This window comes from Triturus cristatus, chromosome 3_1, assembly GCF_964204655.1.
Source record: "Triturus cristatus chromosome 3_1, aTriCri1.1, whole genome shotgun sequence".
Lineage (NCBI taxonomy): Eukaryota > Metazoa > Chordata > Amphibia > Caudata > Salamandridae > Triturus > Triturus cristatus.
In genome coordinates, this window is record NC_140583.1 from 96,533,678 (window position 1) to 96,549,296 (window position 15,619).

Consider the following 15,619-nt stretch of genomic DNA (forward strand, 5'->3'; position numbering starts at 1 on the left):
ACCCCTCGTATAGATACTGACTGTGATGTGCACACCATAAGATCGTATCCCAAATGTTTGAAAAGTGCTTTATCTTTATAGGCAATATGTGTCTCTGCCAATCCTATTATATGAGGTTTAAAAGTACGTAGCTCTTCCGTAACTAAACGCCGTTTCCCCGGTAAATTCAATCCTGCTACATTCCAACACATACACTTAAGTTCAGGCATTGTAAACTATTGAGATCCGAATCATAATATAAATGCTCAATATAACAAGCTCCTCTATCTGTTGCTCTGCGTAAATAACAGTGTTTAGCTTTTTAAAGCTGTGGCTTTTACCCCCCCTCCCATCCCCCAGGCACCCGACCCAGCCTGACCTTCCTCCCGCCCCCCTCCCAGTTACTAGAGAAAGGAATCACCCCTTCCCTGCTGTCATATGAAGACAGCATTGCGGTGACGTCCCCGCCCCCGATCCCAATCCCCCCCAACCCCAGTGATCCCCCCACCACAACCTGTAAGTAAGCCATACCATTAAGAAAAAGAAACACAATCTGTGCTTGCGAATAAGAAAGAAGGAAAACAGAGAAAAAAAAAGGTAGAGTGAGAGAGAGAGGAAGTCTCTTAGGCGTATATTAACAACAAATCGCTTTACACATCGCAATTCCCACTTAGCGTGATTTGGAATATCGCCACCTATCGCTGGTTTACATCGACGTGTTAGCGGCATATTTACAATGCCTTGCTCACAGGCGATGTACAAACCTGCGATAGACGGCGATATTCATCATTAGCGTGTGAAATCAAGCGATGATTTCACACGCTAATGAAAGGCTTGATAATAGGGGAGTGTGGACGTAACCAAAGAATCCACCTCCCATTCAAAACATGCCTAAGTCAAATTTTGACCAGGCGTAAGGATCCGGCGTAAACCGCGGTTAGCGCGGCCTCCATCATCGCTTCGTGGTTTCCGGGGCCACGTTGTAAATAACGTGATGTCCTGTTCGGGACCTTTTTTCATGGTGTTACGGTAAGGTACGCCTACTGTGCATCTCAATAGCTATGTATATCACTAAGATGCGTGGCGTTACAAAAACGGCAGCTAAACTGCGCTAATGCATGTTAGCGCCGCCTTGATAATAGGGCGATGAAATTATCGCCGCTTTAGCGGCAAAAAGTGCCGCTAAAGCACCGATAATGCCCTTGTAAATATGCCCCTTAGTCTCTTAGGAGAAGCTATTATAATATCCGTTGAAATGAAAAAGCTTCTTTTCACAAGGACATCCTCTCTTAAAGTTACTGCAACGAGCTTAAGACTTTAAATACTAGTTGCTAGCCGATCGCCAGTTGCTCAGAGCTTGCTTGGCTTCTTGCTCATTGAAGAAAAAATATTGTCTGACATCCTTAACCACTTTTAGGCATGCAGGCTTTTGCAAAAATACCTGCATTGAGACAGACTTAAAAGGATCAATAAGTTGACGAAGCCTCCATCGTTTGTCCATAGTCATCTTGCATAGATCAGATCGCACAAAAATAGTAATTGTGTCTACCTTGACTGGGGCAGCAGGACGGGCCTTGAAATATATTGCTTGGCGCAAGAGGAAATTACCCAGGAACACCAAAATTGGTCGAGCGAAATTGGCTTTAGATTGATTACGCTGGGAAGCTGAGATTGACAGTGGTAATCGATGTGCTCTTTGGACTTGGGTATCCATATCCCAGTCAGCGAGTTCAGGGAAGGCTTTTTGAAAGAGATTGACGATGAAAGCGCGCGGATCGCTACCTTCACTACCCTCTGGAATTCCAAAAATCCGCAGATTCTGTCGCCTATGATGATTTTCCAGATCTTCAATCCTGGACTGTATTCCTGACAATTGAACGCTCTGCGTTTTATCAAGATTAGCTGTAGATGTATTGGCTTCTTCCACCTCCACCACAAGTTGTTGTAGATCAGTGACTTCAGAAGAGAGTTGGGTGACCTTAGCTGCGACCTCCGCCAATGCTTGCTTTATATCAAAGATATTGATTTTGGCCTGCTGATAATATTCCTGGGCTTCTGCTCTCTGAATATTCAATGCTGACAGAAGGCTTGAGAGAGGAGTATCTACTCCCGTACTGTTGAAGTTCTTAACACCTGATTCTGACTGATTTGAAGGTGACACTGGAGGATGGAGGACAGGAGAGAAGACTGAAGAAGTTGAAGATATCAGTGAAGTGTTACTGGGTAAAGGGTCTGGCTTCTCCAAAGGAACCAATGAAAGTTGAGTCTGGCTCCTTCCATTGCCCCAGAGGTCTGCCCGATCTCCATCAGATGCTTCGGTCAGAGAGGCCACAGATTGGTTGACTTTTGAAAGCCTGGAGATGATAGTTTTGACCTCGCCCTTAGACGACACCCACTTGCGGAGAGGGCTGACCCTAGTCCCAGCTTTAGAAGCGTTAATAGTTACATCCTTTAATCGACCCATTGTCTCGGCTACCTGCTGTTTCACCCCTCGTCCGCGACCTTTGCCTCCTTTAAGTTTTTTTGGCGTATTGGAATTAATTTTTTTCTGGGCCTTCACCCCATTAGGGGTATTGCCTCCGTTATTTGTAGTGAATGCCGAGTCCCGGACCAAGTCACTTTGTTCTAAATCTGGCGCCGACTCTATCAAAGTCTGAGCATTTGAATTTTGATCCAAGACATAACTGTTAGATTCTCCATGAGTCTCTGTGTGTAGAGTAAGAGCCTCCGACTCCAGATTGATGAGACTCCCATGACTGACAGCTGTAGCAGTTGTAGCTGTTTCTATAACAATAACGCGCCCAGCCGTATCAGCCTGATTAGTACGTTTATCTTTCTCTAACCCGTCCACTCTCCCTATATTCGCGCTGTGTATTCCATCAGTCTGATCAGTTGGAAGAGATCTTATGGTGGGCATAGCATCAGAGAGCAGGATATTTGCAGGGGAGACACTGCTGCTTAAGGTGTTATTGATATTATTGCTGTCAAAGACGAGGCTGACGTGACTCTTACTTCCCTGCACTGCAGTGTTTAGCACCTCGGCCATTACAAGACCTGGGATGGAGTTTTCAGAGCCACATGAGCAAAGGATTTCATTAGCTTGACCGGACTGCAATAAATTCAAAATAGACTTCGCTATTTGTGACCCAGGCCCAGGCCCGGACTGAGCCTCTGCTTTATGCCTACCATTACTTCCAGTAGCTGTTTGCAGAATGTTTACAATGGTTTGTGGCTCTCCGATTGCAGAGGGGGCGATATTGCTTGCCCCGATATGCACGCTTGTCCCAGTGGCCTTCTCCTTGTCTCTCCCCCCCGCTCGAAGTGCTTCCTTTGTTTCAACCTGTGCAGGAATTTCGTTGCCCCTAGTTTTAACATTACGTGGTGGGCCCATTTCGTGCACAGATGCTTTCCCTGAGAAGAAAGCGGTAGCAGGATGAACTGTAGAAGCAATTAAGGAGGTTTGAGAGATATGAGAGAGCTGGAGCAAACCTGATGAAGAGAACCACCGAGCGCGGCGGCTTTGGAAAACCCTTCGGTTAAGAGTCGAAATGCGACACATCCGCTGATCTTATGGTAAAGAAAAAAGCGAAATGTCAAATACTAGAAGATTGCGGAAGAGACTGGACTAAATCCCAGCCATGCAGAGAGAATGAAAGTGAAATATCAAAAAGAATTCCTATAGCTTGAATGCGCCACCCGAGGTCTCAACAGTGGGCAGATATCGAAAAAGAAAAAAGTTAATTAAAAAACAAAACAGTTCTTTGGTGTACAATGCCTCACACTTACTACTTCCACTGAGGTCAGGTCGCTCCGATAAACAGAAGATCCACAAAGCTGCCTTGAAAATCAGAAAATTAGGTGGTGAGGCAGAGAACAGGCAGCCAGCAGTAGGGAAGGAGGAAACCACAGAGAGAGGATCCCGCGACTTTCAATACTCCGGTAATCCACAGCCAAAGGAAAACAATGAGAGGAGCCAAGAAATCAGTCGCAAAGCATCTGCAAGATAGACCAACACCGGCGGAGCCAGCAGGGCTGAAAGCGTGTGGCTTCCTTCAGCTTGTGTCCTGAGTGGTTCCCGCAGTTCCCGTAGTTCAAATGGCACCCGCAGCTTCACCGTGAGAAACAAACGGGCAAAAATGAAGCAAGGTTGGAGCGGTCCTCGATGAAGGCATCCTGCCATTAAATGCCACGCCAGGTAGTTAAATCGCGGCCAGCTCGGTCTTCTCTATTTTCTCCGCTTTTTTTTTTAGCTGTTGACGAAGTATCACAGGAGGGCACAGATAGGGGAAACACTGAGGTGCTAACGGAGGGGTGGAGAGAGCGGGGAGAGCGTCAGCGCATTCGTGGCATCACACCGCCATCTTCCTTTTTCCTAGAGCTGGACTATCATGCAGTGGCAGTCTTTTTAGACAGCATCAAGACAATCAATTCCATAGAATGGCGATTTTTAGTTGGGGTACTGTCCAGAATGGGAATTCCTTCTACTTTAAAGGGCTGGGTCTTTCTTCTGTACATAGAACCGACAGCTAGATTCTGCCTTAATGGTCTTCTTTCAGATCACGTTGCAATCAAAATGGGTACCCATCAGGGGTGTCCAATTCACCCATTCTATTTGCGCTCACACTCTTGCCAGTGCCCTGTATCGTCAGACAATATCATGGTGCTAGTGGCCTTAATTTCACCTCCTGTAACCTCATTATTTTGTTATATGCTGATTACATCACACTATATCTTTGTGATCATGCTCATAATCAAAGTTTCTGGCATCTCCATAAATTGGAACAAATCCACTATGATCCCATTAAACCTTAGCACTTCCTTGTTTCCTAGATTCCCCCTTCTTATGGTGCACAATGTCGTTCAAGTACCTGGGGATATGGATGACACAAAATGCGAGCACCACCGTTTCTGAAAACTGATGTCCAAAACTGAGGATAAGCTAAAACATTGGCATATCCTGCCATAGTCATTATCTTGCAGACTCACCCTCATAAAGATGGTGTCCTTACCTCAACTACTGTACCTTTCCCTTAACATCCCTATTCCACTAAATCAGCAATTCTTTAAGCAATGCTCTCTACTACGTTTGATTTGGCCTGGGCAGGTACCCCATGAGAGGTAATGGGATAACTCTCAATAAAGTTTGTTAAAAAAAAAAAGAGGTAATGGGGTGTATTACATGTTGCGGTTGTGCAACCTCACCATGTATTACACTTTCAACCCTTTTTGGACCCTTATGTTTGGTTGTCAAACCTTCAGCTCAACCCTGTGTGCAACAAGGCTTCTACAAAGGAACAAGTGTAGAGAATTTAAACAGCACAAAAACAATTGAAGAAGAAATTAAGACTACATCAAATAAATATGATACTAATTTATTGAAAAAGATTGATTTGTTCAGCATTTTTTGATACCACAACAAAATGGATACATCAAAGGGTTCCGTAGATCATTTACCAATTCACCAAATTTTACACTGAGAAACTTTTTCACTAAAAGAGCAGCCACTTGGAGTCATTTTAGGTGACCAACTCCAGTATGGGGCCAGTCAGGGGGACCAGCAATCTCATCAGAAACAGTTACCTGAGCAGGAGTAGCAGTCTTAAGTCAGTTTCAGGCACGTTTACCCTCTGCGTGGCTTTCCTATGGAGGTGGTTATGATGCAAGAGATGAAGTATACTGAAGATGCTTAAAGGATGCTGTGAATGCGGTGTGGTCGATGGGGGTCTTGCTGAGATGACTCTTCGGTCCACAACTAGGGTGAACTCATCCTGGCCACAAGGTCGACATTCCACAAAGTCCTCTCCCTGCTTGCAGAAATCCAGTGCAGTTGGACTATCGGTCACCCAGTATCGCAGTCGCTGGTCATCCCATGGAGGTGCTGCTGGACTCGGACGACACTCCTAGGTTTGGCGAACTTGAGCACAAGTTTGCGCTTTGGGTTTTGGTCCCTGGTGCTGGAGGGCAGCATTTGGCAGTGGGTTGAAAACTTTGGGCTAATAATTTTACCCCAGCAGGCTTCTACAGCTGTTGTGTCTTTGTGCTGTGAACAGGAGGCCAGTCAGCTGGCCACTGTATTCACTTGACTTTGACTGGGCTTTGGAGACAACTTCTCCTTAAGCAGGACAGGCGCAGTCTCTCTCCTTTGCGAGCCACCAGTTGCTGTACTATACGACACTGCAGCCTGATTTTGCTGGTTCCACTGTCCTTCTTCCAGTCCAGTTGAGACCCTAGTTTTATGTGACAGGGGTGCCCTGGTTATTCTCAGAAAATGCCCTAAGGGCAGGAAGCCAATGACTACCAGATTCCCTCCCACCTGATGACCACTTCCTGTGAAGTGGGACATTTGAGCATCCACTTCCAATATGGCAGGAGCCCTCTCCCGGTGTGTGGAGTCCCTAGTGGCTATCAAGGGTTCTACACTCCCCTGGAAAACCGGTTTGGCAGCTTGTTCCCCTCTCCTGTCACCAGTGCCAGCCTGTCTACCTGAACAATGCAGCAGACCCTCTCCCATTTGCCCTTCAAAGGTGTCTTTTCCTTTAAAGCTCGCCCTTTGGGCTAACACTCGTGTGGCTTCTTTTCAGAGCAAGCCTCTGTTGTATGCTTTCCTGTGAGTTACTTGCACGTCTCCTCAGGAGGGGAGAAAGCTGCCTCAGTGATAGGCACATGTGTGCAATCAGAATTCGCACAAGTGACTAACGGCAACAAAGTGCCAATTTTGCTAAAGTTGCCCACTGCAACTTGTTACAATATTTGTGACCTGAGAATCAAGTCAGGCTCAATGTAGCAACCTGTTTGATACCTTGAACGACCCAATTTGGTTGCAGTGTTCCAGAGTTAGCACATCTGAGGTCTCAGCATGTAAGCTTGTACTCGCCAATCGGGCGACAAAGTCTTTCCATAGTAAAAACAACAGTTTTGTATTTTTACTACCAGAAAAAGTAAAATATATATTCTGCCCACAAGGTATGCTCCACCATGCCTGAGGACTTGATAGACCTGACAGGGGGAAGGCTGACTTTGTCATCACATTAAATGGCAAAGTCAGGCTAGCAGTGTAAACTGCTCTTGCAGCCTGTAGTTTACGGGCTGGAAGTCTCTTTCTACTTGTATCATCAGAGTGGCACAACTAATGCTGCAGGGTGACCCTTTAACTTACATGCCCTGAATAACATTTATTAGGACATACAGGCAAGTTAACTCAGCCAATTGAGTATGATCCAGTTTGACATACCAGTTTAAGGGTACAAGCACAGGCAATGAGGACTGGATAGGAGGCCTCAGTGAACTCTAAGAGTTGAAAAACCAGCAGCATCAGTCCAGAAATGTGGGTGTGACCATACACAAAGAGGCATTTCCTTACAATCTACTAGTCTTTTGTAGGAGGTGCTGATTTTGCTTATCATCAGAGAAGACAATCTCTGCTTGATTTCAAGTGATACTATATCTGTGCTCAGATGCAATTTGGCTATTATTGGCTGCACCCCCTCTCTTTATGGCCCATATCGTAATTAAGAAAGATATAGCAGATCCCATACTGCTACCCTCTACCATTATACTTTTGCCCATATTATAACCTTCTTGCAATAGACTCTATCTCTTGCATGCAGCTCGTATGGCATAATGCCCATAAAAGAACAACTAATCCCATTTTTTACTCTTCTGATCTGTCAATGCTACAGCAACCCCTGTTCAGCCTCATCATGGACAGACCTACTCTTCAAAGATTACATTGGTGGGTCCAACAAAAGATGACCTCTTGCTGGATGGCAACATGCTTGCACTGCATTAGGTATGCTGCTGTAACTCAGACTGTGGGCACATTGTAGGTCGGCATTTCCAACATTTCCATTAGAGCCACAACCTGTCCAAACGATATCACTACTCCTGTCCATGAAAACCCACAAGCAGACCATCACTGATGGCTATTTTGTTGTGCCCAAATAGGGCCTATCTTCTATAACAATTGACTGTGATTAATTCACTTTAAGTTCCTTCATCGGTTGTACAATACTCCAAAAGAGGAGAAGCTTAATGACTGAGGCAGAGTAGACTGTATGATTTGTCGGAGTCCCAATGCTCACTTTGTGCACCAGGCACGGTGATGCCCTACACTGAATGCAGACTGGGTCAGAATCTTCAGTCAATTGACCTTAATGCTTGAGGTACCTGTAAAACCCTGTCCTCTTGTAGCTTTGCTAGGTTGTACCCTAGATCTTCCCTGGAGCGTGGGCCGCCAGGCATCTGTGTCTCCCCTGTTGGCTGAAAATAGGGTGGTTTGTGTGTGGGGCAGGAACCAAACACCAACAGTTAAACACTGGTTCACAGATATGATTTATAGAATGCTACTATTCGACGCTGCCCCCATCCAGCCAGCCTTGCAACATTTGGTGTCTATTTCTCAGCTACTTTATTAATGCCCAGCGGCAAAATGATCTTACCCTGACTCCAGTTTAATTGTTCATGCTAACAGTGTTTCATGGAGGTGGTTGTGCGATTTAGGGGGGTCGAACCCTGTGTTGTAATGTGTAAATTATGTATGTGTTAATATGATGGGCAGGCTGGTCCCATATGCTTGTCGGATGAGATGCTGCAGAGAAGTACATAGCAGGAGCTACTGTGAGTCAGGTCAACTGGTCATGTACCTTCAATGGATCGGCCGGCAGGTAGGTCACAGTTTTCTGTCAGTTCTCAAGGCACTTATTGCTGAAAAGTTTTCTATATACAAATTTTCTCAAGGCACAAACATCACAAGATCAAAACAATTTTGCCACATCAATGTGTTCCATGCATTCGCAGGGTATGAAAAAACTGGTCATTCAAATCTTACCCAGTCTCCTAATCAGTGTAAATTTATAATTATTGGAAAATCCCATGCATACTTATCCACAATTTACCTCAGTACAATTAAATGGTTAATCATCATACAGGTGATCCCCTAAAGTGATTGCTGTAACTATTATGAACTCTTCAGAGACTTCAGATCTGAAAAAACAAATGAAGTTTCGCCGAAAAGGCTGTCGGAAACTGACTTTGAAGGCCCCCCTTCATTCCTGAGTCCTCCGGTTTGGGGTTGAGGGGATACCCAAGGCCCCCCCGTAAAACCATGCACAGTGTGGGAAGGCACCATGGGATGCGGCAACACGGTGCCAGGTTTTCTGCACCCGTTTTCCCCTTAGGAGTCTGTGTTGTCGGTCAGAAGACAGGCTGCCCTTGGAGTCAATGGGAGACCTTCCGAACGGTGTTCGGAAGCATCGTAATCGGTTGGGCGGAACCGCCGAACGCGAGTCGGTTGGAACCGAATCCGACAAGGAGTCGGGCGGTTTAGTTTCTGACCAACATTGTAATCGACCCTCAGTGAAGTTTAAATACCACCTGAACTGACTCTAACTCTTAACGAAGAACAGTTCCTTCTTTATGATAATATATCTAATGAAAAAAGAATTTTAATGTTTGCAACTCCCACAAACCTACTTAAAATGTTATCTTGTGAAACCTGGATGATAGATGGTACATTTAAAATATGTCCCAAACCATTTTTCCAATTATACACAATACATGGACAGAACCACAATAGCAACATCCCCTTCATTTAGTCACTATTGCCTAACAAACAAACATCAACCTATTTAAAACTGCTAACAAAAATAAAGTAAAAAAATTATAAATACTACCCATAAAATTATTATTGACTTCAAACAGTCAATAATGATACAATCAATCCTGAAAACATTACCCTTACACAGCAATACAAGGTTGCTATAACCTTTTTAATCAAAACATATGGAGACACCTTCAAAAATCTAGTCTAAGGGCCCGATTACGATGGTGGGGAGACCGCCAACGATAGGCTGTCGGTGGAGGTCTCCCCACCATCATAACCAACTTTACCGCCCACCATGGTATGATGGCGGATGGATGTGTGGCGGTCGTAAAGACGGACCACCATGCATCCGATGGATTCCTTGAGCCTGCCGGTGCGGTGGAGGGGCTCGTAGTCCCTACAATGGGGGCGGTGCCTACAAGGCACTGCTATAGCGATTACGATGTCTCTTTGCACCAGCCTGTTCATGGCAGTTAACCAGCCACTGGACCTGGGGGGCACCTATGGTGCCCCCAACATATCCCTGCACCATGTGGCAGGCACCGCATGGTGCCTGCTACGTAGTGCATGGATATTGAAATTGAATTTTTTGCTTTGCGGCGGCTGCTGCAGTCTGCAGCAGCCCGCCGCAATGCAAAACATATGCAATGCAACCGCTTCGGTGACTGTCGCATCATAATTCATACTGTGGGACTGCCGCCTTGTAGGCGAGCAATCCCAAATACGAAACAGTGGCGATGGACTAAAGTCAGTCTGCCATCATAATCAGCCCCTTAGTAAAGAATATGCAACTGACAGCAACTTTGCATATGAAATAAAAAAAATTATTGCACTACCCTACGTCCCAACAACAGAAGTTTCTGAACACTACAGTTTATTAAGTGAAAGCCTCTATTACCAAACTAATGAACATAAACTAAGTCCCTAATAGACTATTTTGAGGACTCCTGGTTAGGAAGACTACATAGGTCTGGACATAGAAGATGTCATGCTCTGTAGTATGGTAGCGTGTGAGGGGCTCTGTTCTTCCTTCTTCCTGTCCTCTTTGTGATCGGCGATATTGCCGTGTTGTTCGGTTGGTGCGGGAGGGAGCAGCTGTGGATGCACTGACGGCATGCTCAGTATATAATTCAAGCTTTTCAGTGCTTCAGTGCTTGGTTACTTTTTTGGCCTTTCGCCCATGGAAGGATTTCACCATCAGCGTCTCTGGATCGCGCTGACATTTCCTTGTTGGTCCTTCGTTAGGAGTGCGGACTGAAATACGCGCTCTACAGTGACATTTGTTTCTTTGGGCTTCACATGGAAATTTGTTTGGACTTTGGCACTTCCCTTCTTTTTTTTTCCCTCTCTATGTGTACTCGCACAGAGGTCAGGCGCATCATTTGGAGGAAACAGAAACCTGGCAGTCTCGCGCCTCTTGTTCCCTCCATCACGCATTTACCTTGTGCATCCCTCTCACCTCTCTGTAGGTGTTTTTTACCACATTGTTTTTTTCCCATAAAGCCTTTATGGGGCAGCACTATTCCCAGATTTGTGATTGATTTACATGAAAGGCTGGACTCAGAACTTTGTGGATATTGACCCTTCCATGAGGATAAGGCTTTGTTTCTGCTGGGGTAAGCTATGTTTTGATAGATCTCAGTGGATGACTGTTGGGGACAGTGTGTATGGGGGCTGGCTCCTATTTCATTGTTATGAATGCTTTTCTTGTTTCTTTTTCTATTTTTCTGAAGCTGCCAATGCTCTTCTTGGTAATTGTTCTCAGGAACTGTAGTCTATCGCCTTGTGTCCTTTATTCCCCCTTATTTTTCCCCACCTTCTCCCAGTGTATTCTTTTGCTCTCGCCTTAATATACATGAGTGAGAGTATTAGATGCATGGGTAGAGGACTGCGATAATCTTTGTTTCTGCAGTGTTTGGTATTATTGGTTAGTGGGGGCGGAACAGAAGACAACCAAAATTCCACATTCCATGATGGAATATGTACACCAGTACCCCAGCACAGGAAGCAAAAACAAATAACGCAGTGGAAGGATGGCGTAATGCCTTCTAATCCACAATGGGAATTAATTACCCAGCCTACCATACATAAATTACTAGAATCAATCCAAAAGGAAACAAAGTTACCAACAACTAAGACTAGAGCAATCTGTAACACATCTATGTCCTAAATTAACAAAAAAAACTAAAGCAATGTATGAGTATTTACAATTCAAAGTAAGGCTCTAGCCAAACACAAATGGACTAGAATACGTAGAAACCATAGCAAAATCCATACTCTAAAAAATTCCCACACCTACATAAAAAGCACCAATCTGAAAATGAAATCCTTAACTAAACCTTAAAATTATTTTTAAGATATAAAATATAAATATAATGTCAAATAATATATCTTTATAAAAAAAAAAATATTTGACATAAAAATAATATTTATCTTAGAAATTATAAAATAACATGGATTTCATCTGAAAACACAACAAACGACAAACTATGTAGTAATCCTACCTAACTCAAAAAGAAATATAAACATATCATTAAAATAAATAGCAATAACAGATGTTATCGACTATAAATAATTTTAAATGACTTACTATTTTATGGCTTTAAAATTTTTATCCACAGAGCAGTTAAAAAATAATCCAGAGTTGTGTAAAATCCAACAGTTAAATGTAAATAACCTCCCCAAAAAATGAAAAAAATACAACTGTCCAAAAAAAATCCTCCGACCAATTCTCCGAAGAGTAGAACAATAAAAAACACGAAAAATTATTTTTAGTTTACTTGAAACTAATACACATTTTCTTGAAAAATAAAATAAAACTAAACCTTTTTCCAAAGCCAAATCTGGAACGAACAGTACCTGTAAAAAAAAAAACACACAAATCCCTCCCGCACAAATATACAGTAATAATGCTATAAAACAAACAGAAACATACTTACAATTCCTTAACAAATACTACTCAACATATTACTAAGGGGGTGATTACGATGGCGGTCGGACTTTCATCCGACTGCCATCGTATCTGGGATGGGACCACCCAACAAGCTGTCGGCGGTACTGTACCCCAAATTACAATTTGACCACCTTCAAGGTGGTCACACAGTGTATTTCTTGTATTGTGGATGTGCTGTTGGCTGCAGCACATGATAAAGTCCAATAAAATGCACATTGTGCATATGCCTGCACTAAGTGGCAGGCATATGGCACACCCTATACCTCTACCAATATATCCTCTACATCCACTCTCTCTTTCATTTCAAACCCCATATCCCTTATGACCTCCAAAATAGCCCTTTCCAGACTCTCCCTTACTCTACCCCTCCTTGCACCATCCAACACTTTTTTACTATACTGATCCCCCAAAACAAGCCTTTCTAAACTCTTCGCTCTGACTCTTTCCCTCCACATCCCTTTTTACTCATCCCAAGCCTCCCACTACTGCTATGACGTCCAAAAAAACAAAAACAAAACAAATATCTCTGAATCCTTCACTCTTCTATCACTCCACTATCCTTTTCAATCAAAATAACAGACTAACATGTCCACTTATCAAATTTCATTATACAAATTCTCCAGTAATCCTTATGGGCTCTGAGTAGCGTGCTACTCGCCGAAAAAAGCACTTCAGCACCTCATTAGGGGTAGCAAGCATTATATAAATGCAACCCTTTTTACCTCTTCTATCCCTCCCCTATCCTTCTCAATCCAAATAACTGACTAATAGCCACCACTCAAATTACTTTCATATTTCACCTTACTTATTCACCACCGTAATGGGTTCTGGAGTTGCGTGCCACTCGCCGAAAAAGTGCTTCAACACCCCATCAGGGGTAACAAGCACAATATATATATATATATATATATATATATATATATATATATATATATATATATTCACTTAAAAAACCATAGGTTTCACACAGGTTATAGTTAGGTGGACATTTCACTCGTAAAAAACCAATGAAATTTCCCCGTTATAGTTAGTTCAGATAACTATAATTTGCGCGCCCGCAATCCACTGCTCATGACGTCACATATTACATCACTCATGACATGGTCAGTGGCATCACTCATGACATCACTGATGACATCATCCTTGTGATAGAGTGGCGGTCGCGCGAGTTATAGTTATCTGAACTAACTATAATGGGGGAATTTCATTGGTTTTTTACGAGTGAAATGTCCACCTAACTATAACCTGTGTGAAACCTATGGTTTTTTAAGTGAATTTGCAAGGTTTTTTAAATGCTAATTCCTAACTATAACGTGTGTGAAACCTATGGTTTTTTTAAGTGACTTTGTACGTTTTTTTAAATGCTAAGTTATGTATTTATTAATATATTTTATTTTTTTAAGGTTTTTCACCGTACGCGCACTGTGCGCCCGGTGAACTGTGCGCACCGTGCACCGTGCGCGCATCATGCGCGCACCCCGCGATTTTTATAAAAAAAAATAAAATGTTTATTTCATCCATGGGGGTCCTTCTGTGACCCCCTGACAAAGGCTAGGGGGTCAGAAACTCTCTTCCCTGCCCCCTTTTCACGTTTTCCACCTTTTTTCCCCCTTTCCTCTTCAGTGCGAGAGACAAAATGGCGGCCGACACTTCCTGATATATATATATATATTCAATCCTCTTTCTCTCTTCTGTCCCTCCACTACCCTTCTCAATCAAAATAACCGACTAATAAATCATGCACCACTCAAATTAATTTCTTATTTCACTATAATAATTCAACACTTATCGTTTAATGGTTTCCGGAGTAGTGTGCTACTCGTCAAAAAAGCACTTCAACACCCCAACAGGGGTAACAAGTCCAATATAAATGCAAACCTTTTTCCCATCTCTATCCCTCCGCTATCCTTCTCAAGTCAACTAACTGATTAATATCCACTACTCAGAAAGTGCAATATAAATGCAAAACTTTTTTACCTCTTCTATCCCTCCGCTATTCTTCTCAATCCAAATAACTGACTAATATCCACCATTCAGATTACTTTCATATTTCACTATACTAATTTAGCTCTAACCATTATGGGTTCTGGAGTAACATGCTACTCGTCAAAAAAAAGTGCTTCAACATCCCATCAGGGGTATCAAGCGCTATATAAATGCAAACCATTTTCCCTCTTCCATCCCTCCGCTATATTTCTGAATCCAAATAACTGACTAACCTACCCCCACTCAAATTACTTTCATATTTCACTATACTAATTCAACACCAATCCTTCTTGGGTTCCGGAGGAGCGTGCTACTCACTGAAAAAGCACTTTGACGCCTCGTCATGGGTAGTAAGCACTATACAAATGCAATTACAATTCAATACAAGAAAGCGGGACACCACAGGTGCCCCCCAAACCCCAACACTGAGGGCTAGGGGTAAAGAGGGGCCTTTTACGGGCCCCCAATGTCCCTTTCCGACAGCCTTTTCATGGTGGGTAACCCGCTATGAAACGGATGGTGGGGAGGGACATCATAATACCTACACCGGTGCCTGGCAGTCACCGCCACCATTGTAGGGATCGGAGTGCCCTCCATCCCTCCACCTGGGAAAGGGTGAAAAATTTGCTTACGATGGCGGTGAGACCACCACGGGCAGGCTGTCAGTGGCGGTCTCTCAGTCATTGGAATCAGGTCCTAACACTCTTAAACACACCATTACAAAAAGTAATTAAAATAAACTTACCTTAACCGATGCAACACAGCTTCCATCCGTGAGCTTCTCCCTTCAGAAACAACCAAAAAAGAACACTGATAGACTAAAAAATACAAGTGACTGAAAACAAAAATAGCCGCCTTTTAAAATAAAAAAAACATACTATTATAAACTGTAATTAAAACATTATAGGTTATTACAAAAATTTCAAAACATACATTTTAAGAAGATTTACAACACATTAAATAATAATACAAATTTTAGCGAGGATAGAAATTCTTTAAATATAATTTTAAAACAAAATTAACATATTTTAAATAAATATTGAATTCTCATTTCATTAGTGTGGTGTAATATTGTTTTTTAAATGGTATATATTAATAAT